The sequence below is a fragment of the Vicugna pacos genome, chromosome 6 (assembly GCF_048564905.1).
Source record: "Vicugna pacos chromosome 6, VicPac4, whole genome shotgun sequence".
Taxonomy (NCBI): Eukaryota; Metazoa; Chordata; class Mammalia; order Artiodactyla; family Camelidae; genus Vicugna; species Vicugna pacos.
Genome location: NC_132992.1, coordinates 93,737,916 through 93,744,635, shown reverse-complemented (window position 1 = coordinate 93,744,635; position 6,720 = coordinate 93,737,916).

Sequence of the window (6,720 nt, the reverse complement as noted above, 5' to 3'; positions counted from 1 at the left end):
GGTGCAGCTCGGTCGAGAGCCAAGCTGCATAGGATGGGGTCTCCCTGACTGGCCCCTGCACTCCAGGGGACACCTGTGGGAGAGAGTGGTCTTCTCCAGCCCCAGCCTCACTCACCTTGAAGCATCAGGCTTGTTTCTTCACAGAAGTACGGCTGCCCGCGGGGACGGAGGGGCGCAAGGCTCCGTCAAGGCCCCCTGCTCCTGAGATGGGAGCAGTGTCTGGGGGAGGCACTGAGGTTCAGACTCAGACCCCTTGGAGGTCTCCCAGCCCAGCCCAGCCCCCACCCCAGCAGGAGTTCTGGGGTAAGGGACACACCTCAAATGGGGGCTCAGGGGCTCTTTCAATCATATGCTCATTCACTGATTCATTCACCGATTCATTGGGAGTCTCCAATGAGCCTCACTGCGCGGGCTCTGCCAGGCACCAGGACTCAGTGCTGAAGCCGAGGCCTCAGCTAGCATGGCTGGTGGGCCTTGGAAGAGGGGTGCTGGACAGTGATGAGGAAGAGAGGGTCGGAGGCGTGGGGTGCATTCAGGCTGCTTTGACCTTGTCTTAGGGGCTAGGGACAGCCTCTTGGAGAAGTGACCTTCAGCTGAGACTGACGAGAGAGTGAGAGAAGCAGGTGGACAGAGCAGTTGCAGGTCCCCAGCCCTGAGGGGGCCCAGTGGGGAGGGAGGTGGGACACCGAGCAGTGGCGGAGGTATTCAGGGCTTCAAGCTCCCCTATTCCTTGTAGCAGGAAGAGGGTTAAGTGGGGCTGGGGGGTGAGATGATCATATTGCATGTGAACACAGTAATCTGCTGGAGAAGGGGAAGCGCAAGAGTGAGCTTGACTGCGGTCCAGGCCAACTAGAGTGCTCAGATAAGGTGGCAGTGGGAATGGAGAAAAACGTGCAGATCTGATGCACATTTTGGAGGCAGGATTTTGTGTCAAGAGGTAGGGTTGGCAGGACTGGGGGCGGGCTGGCAGGGTTATCTCTGTCCAGAGTCAGATGGGAATGCAATTCCAGTCTGGTGGCAGCCCTGGTCTCTGCGATTCCCTTGGGCATGAGGTCTTTTTTATTTTTTGCATTCTTTAAAAAATTTTTTTAATTGAGGTATAGTCAGTTCACAATGTTGTGTCATTTTCTGGTATACAGCACAGTGCTTCTGTTGTACATGAATATACATATATTCATTTTCATATTCTTTTTCACCATAAGCCACTACAAGATATTGCATATATTTCCCTGTGCTATACAGTATAAACTTGTTTATCTACTTTATAGATACCAGTCAGTACCTACAAATCTCAAATTCTCAGTTTATCTCTTCCCACCCCCCTCCCCCGGCAACCACAAGTCTGTATTCTATGTCTGTGAGTCTGTTTCTGTCTTATATGTAAGTTCATTTGTCTTTTTTTTTAGATTCCACATATGAGTGATATCATATGGTATTTTTCTTTCTCTTTCTGGCTTACTTCACTTAGAATGACATTCTCCTGGAACATCCATGTTGCTGCAAGTGGCATTATTTTATCATTTTTTATGGCTGAGTAGTATTCCATTGTATAAATATACCACATCTTCTTTATCCAGTCTTCTGCCAATGGACATTTAGGTTGTTCCCATGTCTTAGCTATTGTAACTATTGCTGCTATGAACATTGGGGTGCAGGTGTCTTTTTGAATTAAGGTTCCCTCTGGATATATGCCCGGGAGTGGGATTGCTGGGTCATATGGTAAGTCTATTCCCAGTATTTTGAGGAATCTCCATACTGTTTTCCACAGTGGCTGCACCAAACTGCATTCCCACCAGCAGTGTAGGAGGGTTCCCTTTTCTCCACAGCCTCTCCAGCATTTGTCATTTGTGGACTTTTGAATGATGGCCGTTCTGACTGGTGTGAGGTGATAACTTACTGCAGTTTTGATTTGCATTTCTCTGATGATTAGTGATATTGAGCATTTTTTCATGTGCCTATTGGTCATTCATATGTCTTCATTGGAGAATTGCTTGTTTAGGTCTTCTGCCCAACTATTCAATCTGTAACGCATAAATACACAAAGTCTTGTTTGGGATTCCACTGGATGTACCTTAAAGTGGACTCAAGACAAAATTTTATTTACTTCCAACAGAAGGGAATGCTTGAGTGAGCCATGATCTGTCCTCAGAGTGGAGTATCATGCAACTATAAAAAGGAATGAGACTTGTGAAATATGTGTAGTTTACTGTACAGAAATTATAACACTATCAATTGGTTTTATAAATAAATAAATAAAGTGTTTAAAATCTGAACAAAAGAAAAAAAAGAAACAAGGGTGACCTCTGTGCCATTGCAACAGGAGGGAAGTGGACAGAGCACAGCCTTTATTAAAGCAATGACAAGCGATTGAAGATATGACTTCCAGTGACCTTGAGCTTCATTATACGCTCACTGTAATAGATTAGCATGCTAAATGACACTCCCACCGGGGCCGTGACTGTTCCCCAGCTGAGCACGAAAGTCGAAAAGCGGACGGTGGCCCAGGTCCTGGGAATCCCCGCCCCTTCCCCCAAAGTAGTTGGAATAATCTTCCCATTTGTTAGCATAGGAAGTTACCACGCCCATGAAAACTAGCACCACTGCACCTCGAACCCTGAACCCCAAGGCCTCTCGCTCTCTTGCCTTCTGAGAAGGCCCATGCTCAGTCTAGGAGTGTGCATCTCTCTGAATCAATCTACTTCTCTGAATAAATCAACTACAGTTTGCTCTTGAATTCTTTCCTGAGTGAAGCCAAGGGCCCTCACCCAATGGGGCACGTCCCAGGGAGTCGCCTGGGACCTGGGACACGGCCATCCCCTCAAGTTCCATTTTCCTGTGTCACACCATGTGTGATTTGATGGTACATCATCGAGGTCGGCAGAATTATGGCACCCCAACGATATCCCCACCCTAATCCCTGGGCTCTGTGACTATGTTCCCCGATGTAGCCAAAGGGGCAGCGCAAATGGATTGAGGGTGGCCCAGTCGAGCCACATCAGTCCTTAAACTGAGACCCTTCCCCAGGTGTGGCAGAGGGAGAGAAGTGATGGCAGAAGCCAGGTCAGAGAGGTGTGAGGCTGCTGGCTTTGGAGATAGGTGAGCGGGGCCAGGAGCAAGCAGCAAGTTTGTCGTCCTGGGCTGTTTCCATTGAGCTGCGTGTCTCATTGCGCCTCGTGGCTGTCAGTGGCGGTGGGAGGTCCAGTATCTCTGGCCACTGTAAACGGTGTGTCAGACCGATTCCTTCGTGGTGCATCTGAGCCTGCACGTGGCTTCAGCTTTTACAAAGGCACTGCAGCCCTCTTTGTTTTTGGAGCCAATCTGTGTCCACTTGCAAGGATATCAGAAGGGTAAGTTTTTGTTGTGCAAAGGCTTAAAATCCCAGTGGATTTGATGAATGCCCTCCTCCCCCCAGTGATCCCCTTGGCCCCCTCCCCCTGTGCCGGGGGCCACTCTCCCATGTATGGTGTGGATCTGACGGACGTCATATGGGGGGAAAGAGAGGGTGCTCTGTTCTTACCAACTGAGAATTGGCACTTGCCATCTACCTCGGTTTGAGTTGCGTCACAGCTGCTGCAGCCGTGGGCCCCAACGCTCCCCCAAAGGCCTTCGGGGTGGGGATCAGGAAAATCTCTCTGTGCTCTGGAAAAACTGATAGAACAGGCCTTCAGAGAGTTAGATATTTTCAGGAGAACTGTGTAGCACAGGGAAATATATACAAGATCTTGTGGTAGCTCACAGTGAAAAAGATGCGACAATGAATATATGTATGTTCACACATAACTGAAAAATTGTGCTCTACACTGGAAATTGACACAACGTTGTAAAATGACTATCACTCAATAAAAATGTTATAAAAACAAAAACAAAAACAAGAACTTCCATGTGGTTTCCGAGAAACTGCAGGATTACAGTCAGAGAGCAGAACTGAAAATAAATAAGCTCCTTTCCTTCCAGGAGAAAACGGAACCGCCTGGTTCCCATGGGGTAACTTCACTCCTCCCTGGCTGACCTGCTCTCTGGGGTCACGTGTCTGCATTGTCAGCACTGTCCCGAGAGGCTCCGGCCCGGAGTTGCCCAAGTTACAGGTGCTGTGCTCGGAAGGTCCCGGGCTGGGCTTCTCTGGTTGGCCCCGAGCCCAGCTGGTGGGTACATTTTGTTCTCGGTCCACCCATCCTCCTACGGCCTCATCCAGGCTGCAGTGCTTGTGTGTCACCAGCACAGGGGGCTCAGAAGGCTCTTGCTCACCTGCACTACAGATGGGGCCACCCCGGAGTCGAGGTGTGCCTGTGTGCCCAGACTCCCAGACCCAGGCAGGACGCCACGGCCCTGCCACTTCCTCCCATCAGCATGATAGCCATCATTCTATTCTCTTCTTGCTGCTGTTGTTTGTTGAAGTGTAGGTGACCCGCAACACCACGTCAGTTCCAGGCGCGCAGCGTTGTGATTCGGTTTCCATGCGTGGCAAATTGACCCCCTGGATAAGCGTAGTTACCGTCTGGCCATCATCCCAATTCTTGGTAGCACTCATCCCGGACTCTTGGAGAATTGCAACGGGATGCTGATATTCACAAGCCACCCCGCTGGACACGTTCGCGGCAGCCTCCCCAGTCACCGCCCGAGGTCGGCCATGGCATCAGAAGGAACGTGAGTGCTCACACCTCCTGCACTTGACCCAGGGCTTTGGTTCAGGCTGCTGGAGCGTCTTGCTGGTTCTGGATTCTGAATACCACGTGTTTCATACTCATCACCCCAGAGCCTTTGACTCAGGGCACTATCCTAGAAATACAGGAATGTTCCAGAATGCTGAACTGAGTCCTCAGTGAGGAGGCTACATAGTGGCTACGCAGTGGAGCTCAGGACAGAGAGAGACCCAGACTCTTCAGGCTGGGTTGCAGAGGGCTTGGGGAGGGTGGAGACCAGGGGAGGTCATCCCATGATGCTGAGGAGAGAGGAGGCTGTAGCCAACTGGGCAGGGGGCTAGACAGGACAGTGCCCTCAAAGATGCCCGGTCCTAACCTTTGAAACTGTGACTATGCCAGTTTCCACAGCAAGGGTGAATTAAGGACGCAGATGGAATTAAGGTTGCTGACCAGCCGACCTGAGCACAGGGAGTGGGGCCTGGATGACCTGGCGGGCCCACTGTCCTCACAGGGTCCTTAACTGTTAGTGGGAGAGGGAGGCAGGGCGGGGGCTCCGGAAGACGGGAAAGGGGGAAATGGATCCTCTCCTAGAGCCATGGGAAGGAACGCAGCCCGGGAGACCCATGGCAGACCTCTGACCCCCAGAACCATAGGATCATAAGTCTGTGTGGTTTCGCCCACTACATTTAAGGCCGGTTGTCACAGCAGCGACAGGAAACTCACACAGGATATGTCAGGTTCAGGTACCCTGGGCTCTCAGGGTTAGGGGTTAAGCCAGACTGCAGTCTGGCTTGAAGCAGATTTCAGTTTTGAAGTTGGAATGTTGGACACATAAGGGAGAGCTGTCTCTGATGTCAGATTGGAGTCCGGAGTTACTACAGCAGGGAGATGTTCATTATCTGCGTGGAAAAAGGTGATGTTGGGTCCCTACTTCACAGCACGCTGAACAGCAGCTGCCCCAAGTCTGGGTCCTGCCGAAGCCTCCAGGGATGTGTGCTGCAGTTTCTTCTGGCATGAAATTAGGATGCCAGGCGTCCACGAGAGCCAGTGAGAGCTTCTAAGGTGCATGAAGCTTTCAAAACCCCAGTGGTGAGAATGCCGTTGTCAGTGGGAAAGAAAGCCCAGCTAAGAACTGAAAGGGGCTTTAACAGAAGTGTGTGCTCGTGTTCACAGCAGCACTGTTTACAGTAGCCAAAAGGTGGCATCATCCAAGAGTCCATGGGTGGATGGACGGACGGATGGACGGATGGATAAACACGATGTGGTCCATCCATCCAACAGAGGCTTATTTGGCCTTCGAAAGGGAGGAACTAGCATGTGGATGAACTCTGAGGATGTTTTGGTGAGTGAAACAACCCAGTCCCAGGAGGACAAATGCTGGATGATTTTCTTTAAATGAGGCACCCCGGAGAGTCAGATTCTGAGAGACGGAGAGTAGGATGGCGGTTTCCAGGGGCTGGGGAGAGGCAGGAAGCAGGAGTGAGTATTTAGTGGGACGGAGTTTCCCTTTGGAAGATGAAGACAGTTCTGGAGGTGGATGGATGTATCAACAATGTGTGATGATACAATTAATCACACCGATGTGTGCATTTGGACACCGCTAAGCTGGTAAATTACATGTTGTGTGTATTTTAGCACCATCAAATAATTTTTAAAAAGTGAATTGGTAATAAAGTTAATTCACTGTTTCATAATTTTGTTTTAAAGGAAGGAAAGTCCAACACACACTGTAAAATGGATGAACCTGGAGGATTTTACGCCAAGTGAAATAAACCTGTCACTAAAGGACAAATACTGTAGGATTCCACGTATGTGAGGTACCGAGAACATTTTAATTTGCAGAGGCAGAAGATAGAACAGGGTTTGCCAGGGACTGAAGGTAGGGAACGGAGACAGTTTTAGTTTTGTAAGATGAAAAGAGTTTTGGAGATGATGGTGATGTTGCACAACAGTGTGTATTAGTTGATGCTACTGAACTGTATGTGTACTTAAAAATGATTAAAATGGTAAATTTTGTGTTCCATATATTTTACTACAATTTTTTTTAAAAATGAAAGAAATCATAGCTATGGGTAACTTC